Source organism: Anser brachyrhynchus (assembly GCF_964034855.1).
Source record: "Anser brachyrhynchus genome assembly, chromosome: 3".
Lineage (NCBI taxonomy): Eukaryota > Metazoa > Chordata > Aves > Anseriformes > Anatidae > Anser > Anser brachyrhynchus.
Genome location: NC_137696.1, coordinates 47,110,782 through 47,138,563, shown reverse-complemented (window position 1 = coordinate 47,138,563; position 27,782 = coordinate 47,110,782). Strand labels below are relative to the sequence as shown.

Sequence of the window (27,782 nt, the reverse complement as noted above, 5' to 3'; positions counted from 1 at the left end):
CCAGATAACCAATTTTCTCCAAGCAAGTTTTCTTTCTCTACAAAAAGTTTTGACTATGGAGAAGAAACTGACCGGCCAGAAAGAATGGCCCGGATTGACGGCACCCAAATCAGAAAAACCTAGCTCCAAGTAGGCCTCCTAGTGCTCTGCAACACTGTACTGATGGTCACTGCAGGGAGAAGCTCCACAGCAAGTTCAGTACGTCCATAAAAACAACTTGCTTCACATTTACTGTAGAGTCAATCTATACAGATTAAGTCTAATTTCTGGAGATAATTATATCTGGAGATATCTGGATATCTGGAGATAATTCTGGAGTCTAATTTCTGGAGTCTAATTATGGAGATATCTGAAGGGAAAAAACAGGAATGTTAAGGGGGAGGAAGCAGTGAAACTCTGAAAGCCTCGTGAATCTAACAGGAAAGTTTGATTCAAACTTCCATACATACAATAAAAAACTGGATTATTACATTTGTAAGATGCATAAAGAAACCATTTCTTATAAATACAAACCTAATGGTTTTCTCATTAAAGAATACTCAAGACAAGATTGTAATTACATCCGAAATCCCACTGACATGGAAAAACTAAGTTCAAAGTTTTAAGTAGTCCAGCAAAAGTAATTTCACACAGCTCACAGACTAGCTGATGCCAAATTGAATCACTTGCTCTGTATTGTAGGGTACTACCGGCCTTTCTTTCTTCAAGATTCCAAACTTGAGAGGAAACCTTATGCTTTCCTCTATACCTAGCTCTTTTGGCAAGCCTCCGCACACAATGAAGAAAAATTAAAAAAATACAAAGAAACAAACAAAACTTCTGGTCTAGAGGAGCACAACAAACAAGCACAGGCAGCAAGGATAGAATCATTTTGTTTCTTCTATAAGGACAAAGGCAGGGTACGTGCTCCATTCATCAAGACATGCCAGAAGGCAGACCACTCTCAGTTTCCATTCACATATTCCAGTCTTATTTGCCAAGTTAGACCGAAATACCCTGATACCAGGATTTCTGTGCAAGGAACCAAATCTACCAAACAGAGAAGAGATTTTTTTTCTAACATGGGACACTGCTGCCCAGCATCTAAGCACACATTCTGAAACCAAAAGTGGAGTTTTGTGTATATTAAGCAAGCAGATTTTAAAAAGCAAACACATCATCTTTTATAAAAAAGATGGAGAAGGACTCTTTATTTGGGTAGATAATGATAGGACAAATGGGTTTAGCTTAAGACAAAGTCTTAAATTAAAAGAGGATAGATTTAGACTGGATATAGGGAGGAAATTCTTCACTCAGAGGGTGGTGAAGCACTGGAAAAGGCTGCCCAGAGAGGCTGTGGATACCCCATGCCTGGAGGTGTTCAAGGCCAGGTTGGATGGGGCTTTGGGCAGCCTGATCTAGTGGGTGGCACCCCTGCCTATGTCACAGGGGTTGCAGTTAGATGATCTTTAAGGTTCCTTCCAACCCAAGCCACTCTATGATTCTTCACTTCTGTGTTGGCAATTGCCTTTTCTTGGCATTCAAGTATTAACTGCATTTAATATTTGGAGCAGAAGAAACGACAAAAATTGCTACAATGAGTTTCCATTAACAAGTATGACTACAGTAGAAGAACTACAGGTAAAATAGATATAGTTTATGACAAGTAATATTTCACGTATATTTTCTCTGCTTTGTTTTATAAGCAAAGCTGTTGTCTATCCTACTAGCTTATATATACACCTGAGATTTCAAGAAAGGTAGATTATTCTATAATACTTGGGCAGCATTTAAGTACCCCAAAACCACAATTCTTAACTGTGATAAAGGTTCTCAGTGGTGCTACAGAAGATGAATGAAAACCAAATAATTAGTCACAGAAATTAATCTCATAACATAAGCAAGAATAAGACATCCTGATTCACACCAGAATTATAGTTAGTATGTATCACAGGTCAAGCAGAACTTTGAGAATACGTACAGGTGACGTACATTTGAATCTAATCAGGGCATTTCTTTAGCACTACAAATACAAATACATATATTACAATACAAATACATTTAGTATTACAACATTTAGTATTACAAAGACAGCTTTTTTTTTTTTTTTTAAATAAAATCCACGTTCCATAAGCTCTTAGCTTTTATTTTGAAGTGTAGCCCATATCTGATTAAATTCTTAAAATGACCACAAGTCACACTCAGGAATTAGAACCAAACCAAAATGCTCCACGTTCTAACTCCTGCTTTGATTTCAGCAACTAATGGGGGTATCTAGCAGTTCTCAGGATCAAGACTGAGGCGATTACATGTATTTTGCTTCTTATTTCCCCTCTAAAAGCTAAACTCAATTTAACTCCATATAACTTCCAATATTCCCAACACAATAGGTTGATCTCTGTAAAGGCACTTTTCCTTCCTTTCATACAGAAAACGTCCCGTAAACAGCTTATTTCCCACTCTTTAAGTGACTTCTTTTGTTTACAGGAAGGAAAAGCAACAGAAATATTGCCATGGAACAGTGAGAGCTGAAAAGGTCTGTTTCATTTCTCATTGTGCAGGTGTTTCATACATGAAATCTGTTGTAATCTTTCATTTCAGAAAGAAAACATGCTGCTCCTTTTTGAAGTACAGACTGAGAAATAGAAAACACAAAAGCTAAGGAAGTAGCAGTATGCCTCACTGTGGAGCAAACTGAAAATATACAATAAACAAGCCACAAGCAAGGTCCACAAGGTGCTTGCTTTTCTTAGCTCTGGGTAGCAAGACACAGAAAAACAAGAGACACTAAGATTTAGAAAGTGAAATGTAATAAAAGCATGGTCTCAAGGAAACAACACATATTCCCAACCGGGTATTCACTTGTCTTGCATTCCAGCTCTCCTGAAGCTCCAGCCCCATCTCCCCTTTTTCCATGTAGCTCCTGTTATAACACAATCAGAGTATTTCTTTCAAGGTCCAAGAATATAGTATCTATACAAGCTAGTATCTTTGCTTTAGAACTTCTAAGACGACTGGTCTGGGACAGAGCAATTCTTTTATATGTTGACTTGTGAGCAAGGCCTTCCCTCTGAATCCATGTCAGATGCAGTTCTAAAAATAGCCAGGTAGATGAGGGCACTAACAATGCAGTAGTTTACCACTCAGTTTCAAAAGGATTTTGGGGAGTTAATACTATCACAAACTTAAATTGGCCTCTACAAAAGGGATACCTTCTTTGATCCAGGCTGGCCTAAGATCACCAGCTACGGGTCCATTTGGAGATGCCTTGCCATCCCAGTACACATTGCTCCTAGTGCCTCTGCTGCATGCCATGGAACAATACCTCCCCAGGGGCTGCAGTGCCAAACCCAGGCAGAGATCTCAGTGCCATACAGGGAATGGCGCTCACTCACCAGAGAGCATGCTGCCCAGACACCCATCCCACAACTCAAAGCCACAGGAAGGCAGCTGTAAGGACTGGGTGGGCCAAACACAGCTTGAGGGTCAGATGGATCACACTGCTTCAATCATAATATTTTCATTAAAACATGCAATTACTTAGAGTTTGTTAAAAACAGCCTTCCATATCAAGCTGCACTGTCACATTATGCGATCAGTTACCTGGGGAAACAAATTACATCACTGCAGTCTGAATACTTAAGGAAAGATTTGCTAATTAAGTGCAATTAATTACACAGTAGTACTTATTTGAAAAGCAATATCCATTCAGCTTTTGTCTGCTTAAGTCTCACTGACTGGTGAGAAGAATTTTTCATGGAGCTTGCTTAGTTACCTATAATTTCAGATGATCCCTTCTCTGAGATAGTTTAATAAAGAGCATTTGTTAGGAAACTGATATAAGGTGAACAGAGCAATACACACTGGGGCTTCACTCCCAAACATAGGGAAGAATGTAAATGGGTCTATCTTTAGGACATCAATATTTTCTTACATGCACTCAGATGTAACTCTGCCTTTATCCTGAATATGAAAAGTCAGCTAGCCCTGCTCTGACTTGGAAGAGTTCCAGCACATTTAGAAAATCACCTCAAGTAAAGAGTATTCTTCATTATAAAAACAGAAAACGTAAGCTAGATATAGCTGTACCCTCTGAACTTCGTCTTTGACTGGGAAAAAGTTTGTGCCTTACACTAAAATGATTTTTCTCAGAAATGAGCAGAACATTCCACATTGCTCATCACTTCACTAGAAGTCTTCTTACCTATGCTAAATTGGCAGTTAATGTGGAATGTATCTATTTTTTAATAAAATTCTATAAAGACTTAGCTCTACATTTTCAATGTCACCTCACACTCTACCATTCTTGTACGTGTACACCATCTTCATTCCTACCTTTTCTCTTTTTATTTTATGAAAATGTTCAACTCTAGGCATTTTTTCCTCCTCTTTTCAAACTCATTTTGACCACACAGCAAAAACATTTAATAATCAAGACCACAAAGAAAGCATGAAACCATATCAATTGACACTACAAAATATCAGACTTGGACCCCAAATTATAGAAAATACAGTACACAATATAAAGTAGATAATATAGCCACTTTCTGATCTATTCTGTCACACCTTGTTTGGAATGTCTTCGCTACTTCTCCGTTCTCTGCCAGAAATAGCTTAGCATTTACTCTTCACATTTTTTTCCATGTGATTTTTTTCTTTGTACTATTTCATATCATATTTCACAGAAATAAAATAAACAGCTTAAATACAAACATCCTGGCATAACCACAACAAAATTGAGTACCACACCATCTAATGAAAGAGAAAGGGGCTGTCATCCTCCCTGTGTTGTGCAACACCTGAGTTTAACAATAAGACCTGCAATGCTTTTGATACCCACCAAACACAAAAAGGAGAAAATACGGAAGTGTAAATGTTGAAAATGTTAACGATGAAGAGGACTCACCAGTCCGAGAATGAAGTTACTAAGTAAGGCAGATATCATTGACTGCATCCACAGTAAAGCAGATGGGAAGTTAGTAATAAGATGAGGTACTACAGAATTTCCTACTAAAGAAGGCAACTGCTTAAAAGCAGTGAAGATGCAAAAAAAAATTCACAAGTTTGAAAACAAATGAGAAATACACTTAACTAAATTACATTGTTGTGAATTCACACAGACAATGAAATGAAAAATCTGATGCTCTTCCCATAGGGCTGCTCAATCCCTTGTCAGTAACTTTTGTCTGGGGTGAAAGAGTAAATTCACCACCTCCCACCCCCCATGGAATACAAGATTTTAAGTATTATAAAATATATATATTTTTTTCCTCATCAGCCCTGTTTTCTTCAAGAGTGAAAAGTGGGGTGGTTTTCAAATACTAACAGTGTAGTGTTATTTTCTCTCATATACAAGATTAGAGTTTTGGGAATACCATTTGAGAATGCCTTACTCTGTGTGCAATAATGCCTTTTTAACAGTGTTGTTTGCTTTTTCAAATGAAAATATGAGATATAGTTATTTAGAATGTGATAATAAAAGACAGGAGATAGAGAATGAACAAAAACCTAATTTGATGTAGGTGAGTTTTTTAAAGTTGCAACTACAGTTCTGGTGGCAGCACAACCATGTAAGCACACAACAGGGAGCTGAAAGGTTAACCCATCCACCAGTGAGCGAGTCAATGTAAGTGCGTGTTTTCAAGCATGGATCATGGAACCATGAAAGTGAGTGCTGGAAGACTTCTGGAAGCCATCAATTTCAGCCTCCTGCTCGGAGCAGGACTGTCAGCAGCACTACAAAAGGTCAGGGATGGCTTAGTTTTGCTGACTCGTGCAGAACTCCAAAGATGAAAAAAATCAGCAGCTTCTCCAGGCAGCCCATTCCTGAGTTACACTGCCCTCCCAGTGCCGTTCTTCCTCCTGTCTAACTTGAGCCTACCAAACCACAGTTTGTGGCCATTGGCCCATCCGCTACCATTGAGAAAAACTGGGCTTCACCATTTTTGTAACTGCCCTTCAAGTACCCGTGGGATGCTCTTAGATCACCTACTAGCTGCTGCTTTGGCAGAACAATCAGTCCTAGCCCTGCCAAGCTCTCCTGGCAGGTTGTGTGCTCTATGCAGTTGGCCTCCTACCTGGGTTATTGGTGCTCCCCAGTTCTTCAACATCCCTCTTGAACTCTGGGAAGCAAAACTGAATATTTAACACGTATCAAAGCCTTTAATGTACCATCCAGATCTCCTACTGAAGATCTCTTCTCCAAAGAAATACCCAGTTATTTAAAAAAAAAGTCTGCCAAGTTTAGCAATTGATTTGATCACTTCTTCAGTCAACACACTTAAAACATCATAGCACTTTTCATATACGTTGAACTTATGCGTTTAATTGAAAAAAACTACTCAAAATTCTGTACAATCCTCCTTCAACCTTAACTCTATGATACGTCACTGAAAAGACTAACAATGCCTACAAATTGCATTTAAACGTCTCCTGTTTCTCTTTGAAGCACAGAGACAAAAATAGCATAACTGGTCATCAAAGCCATTCCAAGAATATGAGTCTCATAATTTACCACTATTGCTTTTTATAGTCAACATGCAATTACAGGGTGTAATAGTAGAGTGGAATAAGCCAGATTAAACACACACGATGCAAAACATAACAGAATACATTAAGGAAAACGTACCATAGAAAATACAGAATTAATAATGATCCTGTTGGGGACTGCAGAGATCTAGACACTCATCTGAGCTGATAAGTACGCTATAACATACCTTAACACGAACACTATCCCTCTTTCAGGTTTGGATTGACTAACTTGGAACCAGCCCAAAACTTTCAATATCTGAAATAACATTAATTCATATCCATAGATCTATTTAGTGACAAATTTCAGCTACATGGTGACTCTAGTATCGCTGAAGACCAAGAGAACTTATGGAAAAAAAAATCACTGCAATTTCACCCATTAACTGTACCGGGAGAAATACCATCTTTTATGGAAGTCATAATGCTGGATGTTTTAGAATGTAGTAGATCTTACATAAAATATCTGAAGCCCAAAGTGTAAGCTTTATATAACAATTTTGATTTCAATAAAGATTTTTAGAGGTTGAAATTAGAAAATTGTTTTTATATTACTTTACATAACTAAACATTAATTCTTTGATTACTTTGATTAAAGAAACATTTTTACTAAGTTTTGGACTTCTATCGTAACTAAGGCCCATTATTTATATACTTACACCACAGCCTAGTATAGTTTTTTGTCTGGCAAACTATATATACATCATTTTCAGCATGTTTTAGTCCAAAACATTTTGATTTAACTGATTTTCTCACCACTGTATTTCACTCATCCAGTGCTTCCCTGAACAGTTACTAAATAATTGATATCACCTGTTGGGGGGCTTTTTTTTTTTTGTTTTGACAGAGGTTTTTTGGTCATGCTCATCTATCTCCCTGATACAGCTGCAAAGATGGCTCATTCACAAGCATTTTTATTAAGTGTAATGGAGAGATCTGCATAGCTATGAATTTTTTCACTATTTATCATATACAAATCAGTCTTTGTAGAAGTGCGTAGAGAAATCTGAATAAAACAGTATCATTTCCATGTTGTATTTTACAGAAACTGGATCTACATCACAAAACTCAACTTCAGGTGGAGGTCCACCTTTTCCTCTTATGAGGATTGTGGCCTATACTTCTGTTCCCCATTTCCTCGTCTTTACCGAACAGCAAAACAGAAGAATAGTCAGTGACTTAAACTTTCAACTAAAACTTGGTTTCTGGTCAGGATTATCTCATTGTATTTCCTTTTCCATATATGTTTGTAAAATCTATTTATTTTTTTCCAAACAGAATTTGAATTAAACAAAATTTCCAGTTTAAATTCTTAAACCCATGTTTCCTACCAATGAAGCTTCAAAATCTTGCTTCAAAGAGCACAGTTTGCATGGTTCTGAATGGAAAACACACAGCATGTATTTCAGGCGTGCCTAAATAAACCAACCTGACAATCAAACTAGAAGCATCCCATATGCCCTATAGCACAAGAGGAGAGATGAGGAAAAGGAACAGATAATGGCCTGCCTGCTGCAAAACAAAAATTACTAATACTAAACTTTGTGCGCTGTACCAAAAAAAAAAAAAACACAACGTGAAAGCAGTACTTGTCGTGGACTTTTATAGACTACTGTCTTGGGAAAAAACAACAACGCATCTAAATTACTGAATAATTAGCAGGGATGACAGTTTCACATTGCCATGTGCCATATACAGTTATTTTTGTTCCATCTTCAGATAAGATTCTCTGGGTTTGTATATTTCAAGAGGCCATCTGGTGCTGAACTTAAATAAATGTCCTTAGTTGTTAAGTAGTTACAGCTATTGAGTATTTGTGAAATAGGAATAATAGTCACCTATAAGATGCTTTAAAAATAAAATATAATGTTAGACAAGAGACTATCCGTGCCCCATATTTTTGCAGTTTAGAACTCAACATGCACCACAGAAATTAAAAAAAAAAAAACCACAATCTCAATTTAAAACTCCAGTTAAAATTTAATAGATTTCAACAGGATTCAAACATGACCTAACCTACTTTTAAGTAAAACAACAGTTTTTGATCATATTAAAGTGCTTCAAAATAAATGTAAATATAAAACTAGAAGAACACATTAGGATATTACGGTTCAATATATTCAGTGAAGCAAAATGCAAATGACTAAATTTATAGAAAGAGAACTTATTCTTTCAATGTCTGCTTTCTAAGTCACGAGCTTGTACTTTTTTTCCCCCCACCCAAACATTTGTTGCAATAGATTTAAGATTCATGCTCTTAGTCCATACATTGGAGAGAGAGCAAATTAATGAGTGCTGTTTACCTTCACTGTGACATAAAAGGACAGCAAGTTCCTTACCATCCCGTTTTTATACCCAAACATTTTACAAATAATCTTATATGAAAAAGACAGCAAGGCTTTGCACCTTCTCACATTCTGCTAAGTAGCACAGATTGAGCAAAGCTCAATAGTGTTGGCACCACATCATGCTGTATCTTCTGCCTTAAAAGTCTACTCATTCAGTGCACTCATCTTCAGTCTTGTGAACGCAGCCTTTTGGACTTGTTAAAAACATTCATTAACTAAGAGGAATTTAACCTGACCTGAAACAAACTTTCAAAGTTGCCAGAATTCTAGAAACATACAGCTGATATCTCAGCCACTGAATCAAAACTAAACCAAGACGACCCCTTCTAGTACAAAGTTCCAGTTACTATTAGGAGGAAGGCTGGAATAAAACACTAATTGAATACAAGGCATTTTGAAACTGTGTACCACCATACAGTTTTAACTCATTCATGCACTTGTGTAACAACTTATGCCCACTAAGGATGCTATCTACATTATATTCAGTTCTAAAAACTGGAATACGATAAAAAGAATAATGGAAAGTAGTGGTTAGATGATCTACCATTTATACCAGGTATAGTTATCTAACCCCCAAAACCAGGACAATTTAAATTAACATCAGCCAGCTTACAACGTAACCCCAATTTTGTGACAGTAACATTTTGACAGTCTTAAAGACTTAATGGGATGTTTAAAAAAGCAAGTAATGTATTACATTGTCTGTGTTCTGAACTGATTCCACAGACCAAGGATAATTTGTCTCTTTCTGCTACTTTGTAAAACCCAGATGACTGAAAGAACAAAAAACCAGCAGTGATCCATTTAGACCTGAGAGCTTTCTGCTTTTTAGTTTGCGTGTTTCTGAAGGGGACAGACAATGAAAGAGTTGGTCACAATTAGGTTCTCTTTCTACATTTCTGATGAACGTGCACACATGCATACCCATTGATTCACCTGTCCCCCACCTGGCCCAGATTTCCTCCTCTCCCCAACCCAAGAGTGGCTTCTGTTGTACTTTACTTCTTTCTGGTAGAAGGCTCTGCTCAAGAAATTCCACATGGCAAGAATGTTAAGACTGGCTTGCCAAAAAAACAGCACATCAAGACTGAGTGGTACTTAAAAAAAAATCCCTGAGACAACTGTACAACTGCAATATACATGTGATAACTGCAAAGCATGTAAAAGTAACGTAAATGTCACCCAGCCCTAAATTCCCCTTCTGATTAAGCTATTAGTATTTGTTTCAGTCATGATAATCAGCCAGAGGATTTCTAAGTAACTCTAAGTAACTCATACTTTTAAGAACAAATAGGTACAAATATATATATATATATATATATATATATTTTTTACTGAAAACAGAAGTTTTTTTCTATTTAATGTACTCTTTGGATGTATGGACTACAAAGAAAAAAATCTAATATCTTCTGAAATATAAGGAGGGCAGAACATTTTTGTCTGACGATTTTTTTTTATTCCCAACAACAGGACAAAATAGTATCCAGAGTTAAGAGATACTTTAAAGACTAACAGGGAAGGTCCAAAACACAGAGAAGTCAGGATTCTGACCTTAGCATTATGAAAGGGACAAGTGATAAATAACCTTGCAGGCATCAGACTTGGTTTTAGGGAAACAGAAATCAGGCCAGGACAGTGGGAGTAAGCCTATAGCCAGGCTTCGTCTCTTTGTACCAAAAGTGACAGGTGAAGAGAGCCTGTATCAGCTCCATGGAGAAGTGACGGTGCTGTACAAAGACAGGCTCATCCTGCGGGGGGGGTGGGGGGGCGCGTTTTTCCTCACATATCAGCCCATTACAAAAGATGCATTCAGCTTTCAGACAGAATTTTTCTGTTCTGTTAAGGCCATAAGGTTAGCCCAGTCATACCAGTCGCTCGCAAACCCCTACACAAATAGGTCATCACTTTGGCATGAACTGCTCCTGATATAATAATGGAAAAGTAGTCAAAAAAAGAAACCCCAAGCTTGTTTTGTATGTCTTTCTGTAATAGAATCTAACTAAACATTGATGTGTTGGGTAGAATATTTGATCACAAAACTTAGACCTGTATCTCATTTGTACTGGTCAAAGAACAGGAGGAAAGACCTGAAGAGGATTATTTTTATGCAAGAAGGACAACGACAAACACTGAAGTCATCTGATATAGTGCTTAACAGCTAAAAAGGAAACTTTTTTTCCCAGCTTTCAGTCTAAAAGTTTTGATTATTTCGAACATATGTATACATATGGAAAGTATTCATGAGTATTTTCATATTCCATGTGTTTCCATTCACTTGGTCTCATTCTCCCTCTAAGATCATCTTGAAGACAACAAATATACATTTTCATTCAATGTTTGTAAGTGAGCACCTAATCTAAAGTCCATCAGTTTGTTGAGAGAAAGTGCTGTTATTCATCAATTTCCCACAAAATAAACAAGTTGCTACCTCTTGATGGTGAATACTATCAGCTATTCTAACAAAATAATGCTATCTTTATTAACCTATCTTCACCATGTGCTAGTGGCTTTTAAGTTGCTCATCTTTGATCATAAAAACACACTGGTGGCTATGGTACTCACATAGGAGGGAGAAAAAAAAAGAAGTGAATGAACAAGGAACCTGTGCCAAGGATTCCAGGGTTATCATTAAATTTATGAACAATCTCCAAAGCATACATACTAACTGTATGTACCAGACTAGACATTTTAAAATAGTAACAATAATCTGATTCTACGGGAGACAAAACCCATCTCAAAATATTCAAGGTGTTGGTGACATACAGAGCCCAAGAGGCTTAGAAACATTGAAACCCCAAGTTGGAAGGGACCCACAAGGCTTTCATCACCATCATACCTGAAGGTCAGACAATATTTATTTAAATATAGAATCTATGTGATATAGGTTACTAATGCTCTAGGTATCAAATAGGAATAAAAAGGCTAAGATTTGTACTCTGAAAAGTGTTTAGGCACTTAAACTCCGCTGAGTTAGGAATAACCAAAAATAGCCATTGTCTTTGTGTTCTATAGATGCACTTCCTGATCTTCAGAACCTCTTGCAATGAACGAAAACATTTCTCTAACTGATGAGACACAAAATCACTCAAGTCTAACTAGCTTATAAGGACAGAGCATTCTCAAAAATGAAAAAATAAAAATAGAAGTAAACACTATTGTCTATTCCTTTATTTAAAGGACAACCTATCATGGGAAGAATTCAAACATGGCCAAAAATACCTCCCTCTGCCCTGAATTTTCTAACATTACATACTGTACCAGTCCCATACAAGACATTGCTGGAAAAGGCATTCCCCTAACTTGCCCGTGGCCAAGGGGCAACCTGTGCTTTTGGCCTACTCAGGGCTGAGAGCACGTCCTTGTGGCAGCAGTAAATATGAAACCTTGCAGGCAGGGATCGAGTCTGAGCACACACTCCCAGCCAGAAGGGATCCTGAGCTGCTGTCAGCGAGAGGCACGCTCTGCCTCCGGCGAGAGACACGCTGCCCCTCTGGGCACAGAAATGCACCCAGGGTTTGAGTTATGCCATTGTACCTCATACCCACACTTTTGAAACAAAGAAGAAAAGGGATTTTGTTGTTCCACAAGTGGGTAATGGCAGTCAGTAGAGGGGTGTGGGAGACAGAATAGAGCATGGAAAAAGCATAATGACTTTTATTGTAGAAGGAGAGACCACGTGGGAGGAGTAGAGTATTAGAGTGGAAATTATGTTATTATGGTTTTAGAGAGAAAATGTATTCTAAACAGTTTTTTTCTTTTAAATTTACTGCCAAAAAGGTTGAAGACCATAAACATTTTATTAGAACCTGAAGTTTTAGGTTTCATAACATCTCATAACTGCAAGGTTTTACTTTGGTCAGCTTAACTATGAGAGTTTTTATATTATTGCTATAAATCACCTGGGCTACTGGTAATTAGTTACAATTTTGTTTTAGTGTTTCTCCCCAAGATTGTCTCTCCAAAAGGCTTGGAACAATAGTTTCTATCAGCTTATCCCCAGGTAAGTAACCCCATTAGGACATGAGCTGACTTTGAATTACTACCTTCTTGTGGGGAGAAGAGAAGCAAAACAAAACACAGAACACTATGGCTAAATAAAACAACTTGAAAGCAAGATAAAGCATGTGTGTGCTGAAACTTCTGCTTCAAGGAAGAGGTGAAGAAAAGCGTTTCCTGGGGAATGAATGGAAAGCAGAAGTCTGACTGACAGCTATTCCCTTAAGTCATCAATGCCTGAACAGAAGGACACAAGTTCAACCCCACAGCTTCCACCCAAGCATTCTCCACCTTTCCTCCTTTTCCACCACCTCAAACTCCTTCTGCCTCCTCCAGCAGTCTATGGGCTAGGAATAAAAATCACTTCCATCTGAATATATATTTAATATTATCAGAACAATTAATATTAGTTAGCAGCTAGTGGTAAGTTCCCACTCTTACACCCCTTTGCTCTACGCACATTGAAATGTTGTGCACATAATGATACTGTCTACGCAGGCTTCCCCTTAGTCATCTTCCCCTTTGTGCATGTGCAGTAGCACAAAACAGGGAAGAAAATAATGACTTGAAGTTCAGCTTAAATTATTCTTCCTGTTCTTAAAAAAAAAAAGTACGTTACTTCATACAGGGGAAAATTCAAAGTATTGCAGAAACTGTACTTTGAAGGTAGAATTTTCCCAGTGTATTAGCTGTTTGATGAGCACTTTGTCTTCTCATTACTCACAAGAAAATCATAAGACTTTTCACTATGCTATCCTATCTTTCTCCTCCTCCAAATTGCTTCTCCGGAAGTACAACACTTCGTATATATACAGGGGAAAAAAAAACAGCAACACAGAAAGACACTTTTGGAAGTAACAGCAATTAATGGCTAAAGCAAAATACGCCTCACATGACAAAGCAAGAGCACTAACTTGCTAATAGTTTCCAAGGTAGCTGGTACTGCACCAGAGATTGAGCACAGTATTTTTCCCTCCTATATCCCTTCGTAATTTTCAGAAAAATACTGCAGAAGAAGGCACCAGCCTCTGTAAGCAATGGTTTTAGACATTCTCCAAAAACAACAGCTTAGAAGTATGACTATGAGTCACAGCTCTATGCATTTCTCTCAGGGCACTGAAAGTTTCTAATAAGCACAACATTCCAGATCCTGACATGGAAAAGCGCCATGCCGTATATCTTTTCTCTGCAGAGCAGAAAAGGGCTGTTTCATAAACTGCCAGTATCCTACAAAACAGGGAAAATGCTCTTCACAACCATCAAATGAAAACACTGATGATTTTTTTTCCTACGGAACAATTTACATTTTTGAATGATACTTATATTTCACTGTTTCCATTGCTAAAGATGACAAGAAGCATCTTCTTGGACCATGTTTCTGACAAACATAACGTCCTCGTTTTTCCTGCACACATTTCACTCTAATTAAGGTCCTCAAAATGAATAGGTAGGTCTTAAGCAATTTTACTCTACCCATTGAAACAAATGGTCTGAAAATATCATTATGTAGGGACATGACTAGAAAGACCCTGGACTGAAAGACAACAACATAGCTAGCTAGCTAGCTTCACTTCAGGCACTGATTTGTAAAATCTCTATATTCATATCAAAGCTGGAGGAATATTTCAAATCAACGTTAACTGGGCCAAATAAAACCTTTTCAAGACCTAACAATTCCACACTGATTTCAGAAGACTGATTTTCATAGATTACTTTCTACAGCTACTATTGAGGTGGGCTAGCATGACATCCTGCTACTACTATATTTTACGTCTCCATAATGTCACCATTTGACATGCAAGCCATGCTTGATATATTTAGAAACTCCACAAGAGTTACTGCATCAGGTGGGATTCTGCAAGCATCAAGGAGCATCTGGCTCAGGATCAACAGCTCTACATAGAAGTAAGATTCCTTAGATCAGCAAAATGTTATTAAAAAGAAATGCTGTTGATACAACCTGGAACTAAGAAAGTACCTGGTAACAACACCACAATGAGAACAAAACAAGAGAAAACTGACTCTCCTGAAAAGAAACTAGAACTAAATCAGTTCATTAGATGAAGCCAACGATCAATCTTTAAGTCAGTCAGCCTTCGTATTTTCAAGAACAACCTTAACACCAACACGAAGTTAGAAACCACTTGTACTGCAAAGGAAGGTCAAAATGTAACCGAGAAGAGTAAACTAAGTTTTGAGGAACATTTTTTTTTCCTTTTTTTTTTTCTTTTCTTTTTTTTTTTTTTATGTGCAAAGTCATTAATTCAAGAACTAGAGGAAAAGATGTTCATCGGTCTTGCAGCTCATGAGCAGAAAACACCAGAAAGAATAACCATGACATCGTGCTCAACATGAACACGCAACTCTACAATATTTCCAGGTAGAGATAATGCTTTAATGTCATTTTATTTGCCACAGATAAAACCGTGCAGAACATTGCTTAGGTTCTTCCTAGCCATAAAAAACCATAGGAACAGAACAAGCACGGAGAAGGGCCCTGTTTTCTAGTCATCATACCACGCAAGAGGAAGTTACACACCTGTCTTGTTTAAAGGCTGCTTAGAAGTTTGGCTAATTTTACCTCAGAAAAGCGAGGTCTGACTGAGCAAGTTGTCTTCTAAAAGGAAGAAAGGAAGAGTATGTAGGCTAAACAAAGATACTTGTAAAAAAAAAAAATCAGACAAACGGGCTGCAGTCTCAGCATGTGCTCCACATACAACTTCGCAGAAAGTTCTAGTCCTCAGTAAAGTCTCTGGAACAGTCTTCCATTACATGTATAGGATGGGAGAAAAAAAAAAACCAAAAAAACAGAAAATCTAGGACAGCAACCCACCATTGAATCAAGATCAATGATGTAGTTGTTTACTAAAGCAACAGGATTAACAAGTATACAAATAGTTGAGTTCAGGGCAAAAGAGGTTTCAGGCTAGGACTGCCAATCTGTATCTATCATCAACCTTAAAATTAAACAATTCTGGAGATCCATCAGTGTTACAAAATTAAAGTTTCATCTCCTTTTCTTGAAAATATAAGTCAAAAGGACAGACTGAGCTTCTCCCTATCCTTCGCAATACCATGCAAAAGGTTGACAAAAGAGATTCCTTCCCACCTTTAAAAAAAATAATCTTGTAACCCTCCCTGTCAAGTTACAAGCACTATCAGGGTCATTTCAACTTCAAGGAGTTTTACCCTAAAGGAAATTCTTTCCATTCCCTTTCCTGTTTGCTACGATTAACTCAGCGTGCATTTACAATCTCTTTCATACTGAAGCCGAATGTTATACAAAACCCTGAACTTTTAAACACTTAATAAAATGGCATACAAAAAACAAACAAAGATCTGAAGGTCCGTTTCATGGTTTGGTAAGCATAGAAATATTTAGAAGTATAATTACTGTGAAGTTGGATGAGCAAGAACAGGAACTGTCTCAATCTTCTGATGTTCTGCTGACTCTTGTTTATAGTTAACGAAGCTAAGAGGTAAGACTAAACACAGAAAGGTATAAGCAGCACCTGCTTGCAGAGGTGAACCACTTTATTTTAGATTTTTAAATAACATGACATCACATCATTTTTTTTTCCAGTCACATGGATAACTCTAGCATAGATTATCAGAAGTTGCACAATAGTAAAATTAGCAGTCAGAGCAAAAGAATACAAATGTAGTTTTGACTGGCTGAGAGCCAATTTCAAACTCGTATTGTCCTGCTCTTTAAGAGCAAAACAATCTTTTGGAAGAGATCCAATTGAAAAGCTCAATAGATGTTCACACACTCAAATTCCAGTATTGCTAATCATGTTGTAGAATTCAGTGACAAGGCCAGCAATGCATATCTGAAGCAAAACCTGAACGGATGCTATTTTCTTTAAGTGCTTATTCTTTTGTAAGAGTTATAAAATATTTAACTGCCAATAATTTGGTAGTTCTCGTCAACTGATTTAAACAGTGTATTTTGTACTCATATATTCTTTGTCTTAGACTAATAACAAAATCTTCCCAACATCATAGTACAGAAATATTCTGTACTATAACAAAATAAGTAGAAACAGAGTGGAGCATCAACTAAAATTCTCAATTATCAGACCAACTAACATTGGAAAAAAAAGCCTTTCATAGAATACTTCACACTGGATGGTACCTCAGGACATCATCTAACTGAACATCCTGCTCAAAGCACTGAATTCAGACCAACTCGCTTAGGCCTTTGTCCAGTCTGGTCTTAAGAACTGGAAAGTATGTAGCTTCCACCGCCTGTCTGCACTACCTGTTTCCATTCCCCTAGTCCTCGTAGTGAATTTTGCTTCCTAATGCCAGATCAGAACCTCACCTGTTCTAGATTGTAAACACTGTCATCTCCTACCCTCCTTAAAGGACCTCCCCCTGTCCTACTAACCTCTTTTTGGGTATCACAAGGCAGCTGTTGGGTCCCCCCCAAACTTTGTCGTCTCGGCTATGCAGACCCAGTTCTCTCAGCCTCTCCTTATGATCTCCAGCCCAACATTTCAGTGCCCAGCCACCGCGCTAGCTTCAGTTTAATCAATCTTTCTCATGCATTCGAGGAATCAAAACTGGATGCAATATATCCAGTGCAGTCTAAGGAATGCTGAACACCGACAACCTCCTGGTCATAAAGCTTAGTGTGTGGCCACCAGAAGACAGAGATATGCTGACACGTCCATCAGCGCACGCAGGTCCTTTTCAACAAACCTACTTCCCAGGCAGGCAGCCCCCAGGCTATACCGTGGCAAGAGACTCTCCCACCCCAGGTATAAGAAATCACATTTATCCTTGTTGAATGCCACAAGGTTTATTACGGTCCATTCCTCCAGCCTCTAAAACACAGAGCACTGTCCTCAACCATGCCAATGACTCCCCCAGTCAGATGTCACATATAAATTTGATGAGGATAGGCTTCATCTCCTCCAGGTCAGATAAAGGTACAAAACAGGACAGGTCCCTGTCCACTCGTAACTGATCTCCAGGCAGAGAACAAACCACTGGCTGCAAATTTTTTGAGCTTGACAGTCCAGTTGCTGTCTCATTCCTCTAGCTCTCCCATCCAAAACATAACACTGTAATTCGGTTACACAGATGCTGTGAAAATTGCGCGAGAAGCCTGGATAAACATCAAGGTAGATGATGGGCAAACTGCCATAAGCAATATTAAATCTAACCTGATAGAACTTATTGTGTCAGCAATATACAGAAAGCTCCCAGAACTACTGATAAAGATTATGTAAAAGATACTCAGGGACTTCACAGAAGGATATTTTAATGATTGTTTAGGAAAAAAAAAAATTGCACTAGATTTCTTACTCTTAGGGAAGAAAACATAGGGATAAAGAAGAATATGCTTAGAGTCCCTGAGGAGAAACACTAATTTCACCACCCAAGGTAGGAAACCAAAATGCATTATCCCCCTTATCCACGAATGATGCAAAGGGAAAGACATCATACTACAGCAAACAAAGCAGAATTACTCAAAAATTAAAATTCTTGATCAATGTAATTGATTATTTCATATAAAGCTGCAACAAATACGTTGACCTCTACTTAGAGGATTTCTAGTTGAGGAAATTTTCACAGTGCCCCCCACAAGTGACTAGAAGTCAGGACAACACTTGCTGGGAGTCCACGAAGAATGGTTTGTTGAAGAGTGGTGTGGGTCTTTTTTGCTTTGCATTTGTTTTTTTCCAACCTAGTTACCTGACATTAAGTCACAGTGAGGAGGATCTAACATATTTTAGATGCATCTTATCATTACTCTTCCCACAGTTATTCCTGTAGCTGCCACAAAGAATTGTACTAAGAGATGTGGCTGAAACAGCTGGTAAAGCAAAGATGTGGTTCAGGAGAATCTCTAAGGTGCAACTTTAACGCTGCTGACCTACAGGCATACTGAATATGGTAAAACAAGTGAACACTGACACAGTTGGGTAGAGTCTACACAAGAAAGAGAAAAAACATTAACAATGAACATCCTTCTTAGGAGAAGAATATTACTATGCATATATGCAAATATCCCATTTTAATATGCAGCCACAAAATTTTCATAGGCATAGAGCAAGACAGGTATTTAATTAACTGTTTGTGCATACAAAGGCATAGTTTGTATCACATTACCAGGCACAACAGCACACTACACATTGATAGCATGAGTATAATCTTAAATATTTAACAGTACATAAAAATGCAGCAGTAAAGTTGAAACTAAAAGTCATTACAAAATGCAATATCTATTTCTGCAGAACAGTATGATGTAAAGAATGGTCAGCTACTTCTAAGAACTATTTTCTAAGGAAACAAGCTTTATGCAATCACACTGTGAAACTCCTCCCTCCGCCTCAAGGTTGTTTGAGGCCTGTTTGACTCAGCAAGATTTGGAAAAAAAAAAAGAGTAACTACACTTACAGAAATTTAATTAGAAAAAAAATTACACAACCACAGAGAAAAAGCACAAGGCATCCCAAGTCATCCATTAGGGCTGGAGCACCTCTCCTATGAAGGAAGGCTGAGAGAACTGGGGATGGTCAGCCTGGAGAAGAGAAGTCTCTCTTCTAAGGGAGACCTCAGAGTGGCCTTCTAGTACTAAAAGGGGGCTTATAAAAAAAAGATGGAGAGCAACATTTTACACAGGCAGGTAGTGATAGGACAAGGGGTAACGGTTTTAAACCAAAAGAGTGGAGATTTAGTTCAGACATAAGGAAGAAATCCTTCCCTCAGAGGGTGGTGAGGCCCTGGCACAGGCTGCCCAAAGAAGCTGTAGGTGCCCCATCCCTGGAGGTGCTCAAGGCCAGGCTGGATGGGGCTTTGGGCAACCCGGTCTGGTGGGAGGTGTCCCTGCCCATGGCAGGGGGCTGGAACCAGGTGATCCTTAAGGTTCTTTCCTACCCAAACCATTCTGTGATTCCGTGAATTGTGAGAGAAGCACCAACATTAGCAGACCTATCAAATCTCAAACTCATAGATTAACGAAGCACTGCTTGCCCTTCATTCAGAAGCCTCCAGTAGCGATAATGACTTTTCAGGGATCTAGGATAAGAGACTAACAGAAGTTCAGAATTCCAGCAAGTCCCTCTGACCTAACAGCAGCAACCTCAATACATCTAGAAAACTCTGTTGGAGCTCAACTGATATTTGCTAGCCTGTCTTTTTGGTGTGGCACTCTGAGCAACCACCTTTACAGCTCTCACCCAGTTCAGATGATCTCATCTGTCCCGTCTCCTTCGCAAGCTGGTAAAATTCTACATCTGAAGAGAAGTGGAAATAAGCAAAACTGTTCTCACGTTGCTATGGATTACAATGACCATTGTGTTTGCTTCACTCAGTCTCACTATCTTCAAAAAGATGGATTTGGAATGGCTTCCTATACAAACAAGACTGCGTGATTGGAAGAGACTTAACAATACACCAAGAAAGTTGCAGAATAGCAGTGAATCTGAGAGGGGGAAGACAGCCACCTCCAGACCAACTGCCAGGTAAGGGAGAAAGGATCTAAGTATTCACAGGTTTATCCCAGTAGCTGCTGATTCTGTCAGGCAGTTCCTACAACTGCCTATGGTATCTCTGTCAAATTATTCAGTGAATAGACAGTTGTCTCAGTTGTCCAAAAAAGGAACTTGAAATAGAGAGTTACTGTTTGATGAAGGATTTTAACTATATGGACACCATTTCACTGTTTTATATAGCTTAACCCAGATCAAAGAATTTGGGGATCAGACTAAGGTGTATCTAGGTATCAGCAACATAAAGGGAGGGAACCGTGGAAGTGCCAAAACAAGACCCATGTGTTAGCATATTCTATGAAATAAAAAAATCCTCAAAGCTATTTGAAAGTTTTCCTCATATAATTGTCCTTGTTGAACAACCACTAAGTCTCCCACCCCAAACGTATGAACAACCTAAAAGTTATTTCAGTTCAAATTACTGCATCTCCTGCACATACTGGCCATGCACAGAGAAGCACCTTCGAGTCATTTAGCTAGCTGTGTCTCATTTAGCATGTGACAAGAACAGTAGTTCTTCAAAATGGCAACACTAAAACAGTAACTGTGTAGTTTATCATTAGACACCAATTTCATACCACATTTTGATGGAACATATGACAAACTAAACTGAGTCCCCAGTGGTTTCACTTGTTAGCTTTCCAGTATCAGACTGGAGCTCACTGACATAACATAGCCTTAAACTAATTTCTGCCTTCTCTCAACTCCTATCACAGGTTCCATACTGTCAAACATAAAACGTTTTTCTCTAAGCCTCAGATGGAAGAGAACAGAGGAGTAATGACAACACTGCTGAGAAAATCGGCCACGGGTTTGTAAATACAATGGGTTGTTTTGCATTAGTCCAATGAACAAAATTATTCTCACACTGGGTTTGCATTCATCATCAATTAGAATTTTTACATGACAAACCCAGAGCATCCTGCTGAACCCAAATCACAGCTGGCAATCCTTGTGAGGCAACACAACCCTCTTTGAAACAGCTCCCTTCATTGCTATAGAGGGAAAAAAAAACCAACACACTAGGAATAATAATAATAAGCTGTTGTCCTGACAACCTCACAAAGGCTTACTTTACTACAGCAGAACAGCAAGATAACCTGGTCACCTTAAGCTGCTCCCAATTCTTCCAGAGCAGCTGGCCACCACAATAAGCAAGACATATACGTGTGCAAACACCCTACATATAATATGCACGTTATGCATGCAGATGTATGCATATACACAGCCACATTTTTTCCACTTTACGTCACACTGGTATTGCAATGAGATTTCACACTAAAGCATGTCAAGTATTCACTTCCAGTGCTGAGAGTCTAGAAAAATACTTGGAGGTGCTTGTTTCCTTGAATGTTCTTTAGGTACCTAGAAGTAGGAAATAACTGGTATTGAACTGAAAACCACAAATGACAACAACAAGAGAGGAAGAGTGTGATTAGGTAACCCACAGCTCTCAGATGAAAAAGTGAATAAATAAACAAGCAAAACAAACAAAAAAGAAAAAAATACCACAGACTGAAATTCCATATCTTTCACAAAGCCTCCTCCACAAAACATGAGAGAGAGAGAGAGAGAGAGCGCGCACACACTCCTTTCCAGAGCCAGTTTTGCTAACTATGCATTAATCACAGGACTTGTTTTTACTCCCCCAAGTGAAGGGAGAAAAAAAACACACAAGGGTTTTAATACTATATGCATTTACAACATCTGTAGAAAGCTGTATTCTCTTCTTACTCCCCCTTCTGTTCTCACCTCTGTGATTGCCACTCAGTTCTCAGATCCTTACAAAATTTACCAGAGTTGATGAAAATAAATATAAAAAAACCAACATGGAAGACAAAATATGAGTATTACACAATGGTCCAGATTCTCCTTTCTCTCTCATACATACAGAGAAAACAAGTGTCAAAAAACATCCACAAACAAACAAAATAGAAAACCACCTTTGAGTGAGTTCAATAGCATACATTAGATTTTAAAAACATTCTAATTCTATTTCATTTACTTCCACAAAACCTCTGATGTTCTCAGAGTGGCTGTCCTTACGGGTACTTTTTATTAGGTAGTGTAATCTGCTGTTTATGTAATCTGTAAAAACAGTTCTATAATTTCATCATAGATTGTATCAGGGTTAAAATAAAGGTTGGTGAACCAAAAGGGAAATGGAAGCACAAGTTGTTGATTTGTATCAGAGCTTTGTATCTGTATTATGTGTCCTCTAACATGAATCCCATCAAATCATTTTAATATCACTTAAGCCTGAAAAGTTGTATTTTGAAATACCTGTGATTCAAAAGCCTACCTAAAAGATGAGGTAGCAAGCAGGTATTATCACAGTCGACAGCCACGGTGCCAGGGAGAATCTGGGGGAAGAGGGCATGAAGGGAGAGGAGAAAGAAGGAAGGAACGGCAAGCAGCATAGGAGGATTACACTAATGTCTGCAAAGCTGGCTATGTCACTCTGCAGGACGCAGGACAACAAATGAAGACATTATGTAAGAAAAGAATCAAAGTCAATGGCAAAACTCCAAGCTCTGTGCTCAGAATTTCATTGGAGCATCTGAATTTGCCAAGCTGCTGAGGGGGAGGGGAAGACATGACAACTTCAGCTACTGCCACCTTCCAGCTTCCTAGCTACTACAGCACAATTTACTACCTCTCCTCCTGCCTTCTTCTGGATTCCTGTACATCCAAGGGATTCCTTCCTCCCACTGCAGTATCTTTCTACATCACATCTCTTAGCTTTAAGAAAATAGAGAAAGCTTTATACTAAAGTGAGCCGCGTCATGTTCTTAAGGAATACAGATCCCCAGATAACAGGAACTAAAATAAATGTCTACTTCCTTTCAAACATTACCGTTCTTTAAAATATTTCACAACAGACCCAATAAGGCTGCTTGCTCACAGGTTCAAGAAGATGGGACAGCAGCTGCTTATGTTTCTTACACGCTCAGGAGATTATCTCCATAAGGATTCAAGACACACTTTAAACAAGACCTTTAATTATGTATGAGCTGAACATTATTTGAAAAACTCCAGAAAACTAGAATCCAGTTATAAGCCATGAGTTGCTAACTGCTGATGTAATTACACTTCTATGATCCAAACAAGAGTCTACGTATGTTCTAGTTAAGAACTCTGATGCAAAATAATCCCAATGACATTTCTACCTACTGCTGTCCTGCCTTCACTTAAAACTAGAGGAGTATCACCAACTATAATCATCCCTCCCAATCTTCAGTTTATTCAATTATGCCTAGAAATGGGTTTAAACCTGGGGTCTGTGCTTTACCACAAACGAAGGCAGCATCTCTCTCATTTGAGACTGAGAGAGTAAATCAGATATTTAAGTTCAGTGTTGCACAGTAAACTATAAAAAAGAAAGACCGCTAATTCACATAAAGTCCTAGCATTTCTTAAAAATATATTTAAACAGTTGTATGGCATCACTGGTGAGTGTCATGAGGAATTAGTGTTATTCTTAATGCACTCTGTATGAAAAAAAATAGTATTTTCAAAATAAAAAAGTGTTACACATACTTTTCCATCTACTAAAAGCAAATTTCCTAATCAGAGCTATATACTGCAACAGTCTTAATGAATACCTAGCATTGGATTCTCAGATTTGGTAGAGAATTATCACCGTATTTCCCCAAAATAATTCAGTCAGAAAAAACAGGGCAGAAAGATATTGTGAGGAGCACACCAGCCTAAACTTCCTGAACTGTTCATATTTATAATAGGATGAATTTTCCCTTAAAAACAGAGATAAATTGACATTTGTCTTAACTTTGCAAGAAGTAATGTTTTAAAGCATTGAATACTATCTAGTATATCAAAATTTTTGACTACAATACCATAGCAAATAATAAACACAGCCGCCTCCTCTTTCCCTCACTGATTCACAGTGCAGCTTGCCCAAACACCAGTCAAGTCTGAACACAAACGTAAGACAAAGTACAACACTTTAAACTGAAAAGCAAAAATCGCAAGGAAAGAGAAGGGAACGCTCATCAAACCGTGACATTTCGAGCTGTCAGTATGGCTACTGTTGATAATCTTGGATGACTACAGTGAGAAACTAGATAACCCAGCACTCCACCCTCTTTCCACAATCAGTAGCTTGTATCTTATATTTTCATACTAACGTAGCATTTCTCACTCGTTATTACCAAACTAGACCGCTCATCAGTAAAAAGCATGAAGCTCCCAGATATATTTTAACATCCAGCCATCTAAATGTAATCTGAATCCCAGCAGCTAAGGCAAGGAGAAAATACTCACTTTCTCCTGCAGGTAGAACTGCTGCTCTGCACACAATCTTAGGGGCAATGCCCGACTACCACGTCCAACACGAAGCTGACAGTGATGAAAGAAGTGCCTCGGTTCACTTGCAAAGGTCATTAAGAAGCAAAAGAAAGGGGTGTTTTCTGCCTGTTCGACCACTGCCTCGCTTAGTTCCTTAACTCTTGTCATTTCCAAGAGCATTTCACAACGTACTTAAGTAACGGTATATATCAGTACATGTCTACAGAAAAGACCATATTATCTTTCTTTCAGGATGACAGAACAGAAACCTTTAAAATTCTTTGATTTGCACAGTAAGCAAATACCAGCTAGGAAAAGATTGAGCTTTTGTTTATTTCTGGGTTTCACATTATACCCTCGGCATATATGAGTGACATCTTTAATTGATCCAATACGATTGGTGAAACTGCCTGGCATCCTTACAAGCAAGTACTCCTTGTTATATCCAAAGTGCTGCGTGCCCTGGTAAGGTAACCCACTGGGCATGCAAAACCAAGACAACACATTCAGAGACCTCTCTGTGATCTTGCTTTATACGAACGCTACATAAATTATAAATCAACTGTTGTATAGTAATGCATCATAGCTCTTGATGATTTAAACATTTTTGCATTAATAATAAAAGATATTTCAGAGATCAAGTTTAGGACTCGGGTATTTCAGAGCTACTACCAAAGAAACAAACAGGGAGCAAATCTGGCACTCCACTGACAACGGGGGCAGTTTTGGAAAAGAGAAGAAAGAGGCTAATAAAGCATCAGGCCCAGGCTTTCCGATACCTAGCAGGCTGTGATGCACCATGTTCCAGAATCCAACTCCAAAATATTTCAGTCCAAGATAGCTAGGCACAAAATCTAGGCGAAAAAAAGTGCAGTAATATTGTTCAGCTATTATGGTTCTTTCTAAAATGAAGTCCAACAAACTAAGTAGTAACTGAGATGATACTATTGTTTCTTTATGTTTACAGCCTTTCCTATCCAGCTGCCTTCCTTTAAAGGAACCTGAGCGTTTTTCAGAACTATACTGCAACTAAGCAAGCTTCCTTTAGATACTGGTAGTACATATATAGAATGTCTGTAAGCAGTTGAAGTGATGAAAAGACTGAATTGTATCAGCCTGTAAGCAAACTTTAAGTTCTGTTCTGGTCTAACCAGCGCCGAACTGCTCAAGAAGATAGTTTACTATTCACATGAAGGAAAAAAGAAAATAGACAAACGCAGAAATAGTCGGCTGCAGAAACAGATTACATGCTTGCCTTCTCTGGCGGATACCTGATATAAGAAAGCCATCTAGCGTTAACTTCTAGAAGTGAGAACCGCACACAAAAGAGCCGGGGAGCGTTCGTGCGAGCGGTTCCCTTTTAACTTCGCACGCTCCCCGCACCGTGACCCCCAAACTGGCTCCCAGCGGAGGGGCCGGGCCGGAGGCAGCCCCCCCGAGCTCCGCCAGCTCCTCCGCCGCCCCGCTCCGCCGCCGCCGCCGCCCGGAGCTGCAGGCGGCCAACTTCGGGGCAGCCCCGCCGCGCCCGGCCGCGAACCCCGCAGCGACGCCGGTCCCGAGCGGGTCCCGAGCCCCCGGTCCCCCCCGGGAGGGCTCCGGAGCCCCCGGGGCTGCTCGCCGCGGACCGGCCGCTGCCCCCCCCCCCCAGCCCCGAGGCACCTGGCGGGGAGCGGGGCCGCCCCCTCCTTACCTGCCGCTGCCCTCGCTGCGCCTGCTCCGGCCACGGGACCCCCATGGCCCGCGGGGCTCCGCTGCCGGGCTCCCCTTCTCCGCCCCCCTCCCGCGGGAGGAGCCGTTAACGGAGGCGGGCGGGGGGGGCGGCCGTTGGGGTCGGGGCGCGCGGGCGGGCACGCGCTGCTAGCGCTGCTGCTGCTGCTGCTGCAACCGCTGCTGGTGCTGCTGCTCCCGCGCCCCCCCGGCACCGCTCGCGCTCTGCCCGGCGCTCGCTCTCGAGTGCGCCTCAGCCGCCGGACGGGGAGGGGAGGGCGGGGGCGGGGCCTCTCCCCCCGCCTCCCCGCCCCTCGCCCCCTCGCCCGCCCCCGAGCCCCGCCCCTCCTCGCCGTTGGCTCCGCCGGCTCGGCCCCTGGGGAACGCCGGCTCCTCATTGGTCAGCGGGGCTGTCGCGCAAGCGAAGGGCCGGGCACCGCCCCGCCTTCGCCCTGCCCTGTGAGGGAGCGGGCGGCAGGTGGGGGGGGGGGGGGCCGTCCCCGCAGCCCCGAGCCCAAGGTGCCGGGACCGCGGCCGGCTCCGAGCCCTGCCCCTGCGCACCCAGGTCCGGTCTGGGAACTTGAATTTCCCTATGGCCGGTCCTGCAAGAGACCGTGTCTGTGATCCCCGGGCCCGCTTCCACACGGCGGTTGCGACACACGAGATGTTATCGCGACCGGTGCGGTAGCTCCCATCTGCTGCCGCGAATCGGGCGGCCTGCAACGTCACTGGAAATAAAGTCTGCCCCTACGAAACCCCACGGAAACAGCCCATGGGTCTCCTGTGTATTTTCCAGACCTCTCCTGCCTGCTTTCCCCTCCGCCCGCGCCCACCTGCCGCGGGCACGTAACTTTGTGGCCGCACCAGTTGGCTCGGCTCTGGGAGCTGCCTGCTGACATTTACAAGCGCTGCCTGCCGTGTTGAGCGGCTCCTCGCTGCCTGCCCTTTGCTGGGTTTAGTGGAAAGGAACTGCCCAAGCGCATGCTAAACATCCAAAACACCCAAGGCAGGCCAAATTTTAGGTTATTATGCTTAACTGTGCCTTTAACATACAGCTTAAATCCGCATTCGTGTACTCAAGCATAGCTTCACGCAGGCTTATCAGTAGAACAAACTTTAAGATGTCACAGTTTATTCTAACAACACTGGCAAACGTGACATTCATTGCTTAGAGCTTGGATACCTATGTGAGTGTTACTGTTTGGGTCAAGCTAACACGTTTGAGTGCTATCATTTCTGTTCTGAGCCACTAGTCCAGTTGGGCAGCAGATTGCCTCTGCACAGGAGCAAGACCACAGGGATAATATTGTCTTGACGAGGAGCCTCAGGAAAAAGAAAAAAAAAAAAGATGTTATAGATGGTATCCTCCCTGGAAGGTTGCTTTATTTAAGAACTGGTTGAGGAAATGTCA

General features: G+C 40.1%; 1 protein-coding gene across 5 annotated transcripts in view; it reads right to left on the bottom strand.

Annotated features, from left to right (window-relative positions):
• Positions 1-26,699, bottom strand: part of SIPA1L2 (signal induced proliferation associated 1 like 2) — a 138,749-nt gene extending 112,050 nt beyond the window's left edge. For 2 of the 5 annotated variants that reach the window (XM_080584376.1, XM_080584378.1), the window contains exon 1: positions 26,355-26,699. The gene's annotated coding sequence lies outside the window, so the exon portion shown is untranslated. The remainder of the gene's footprint in view (positions 1-26,354) is intronic. The other 3 variants (XM_080584377.1, XM_080584379.1, XM_080584375.1) reach the window with 2 other exon arrangements.
• Between the last annotated feature and the right edge of the window lie 1,083 nt (positions 26,700-27,782).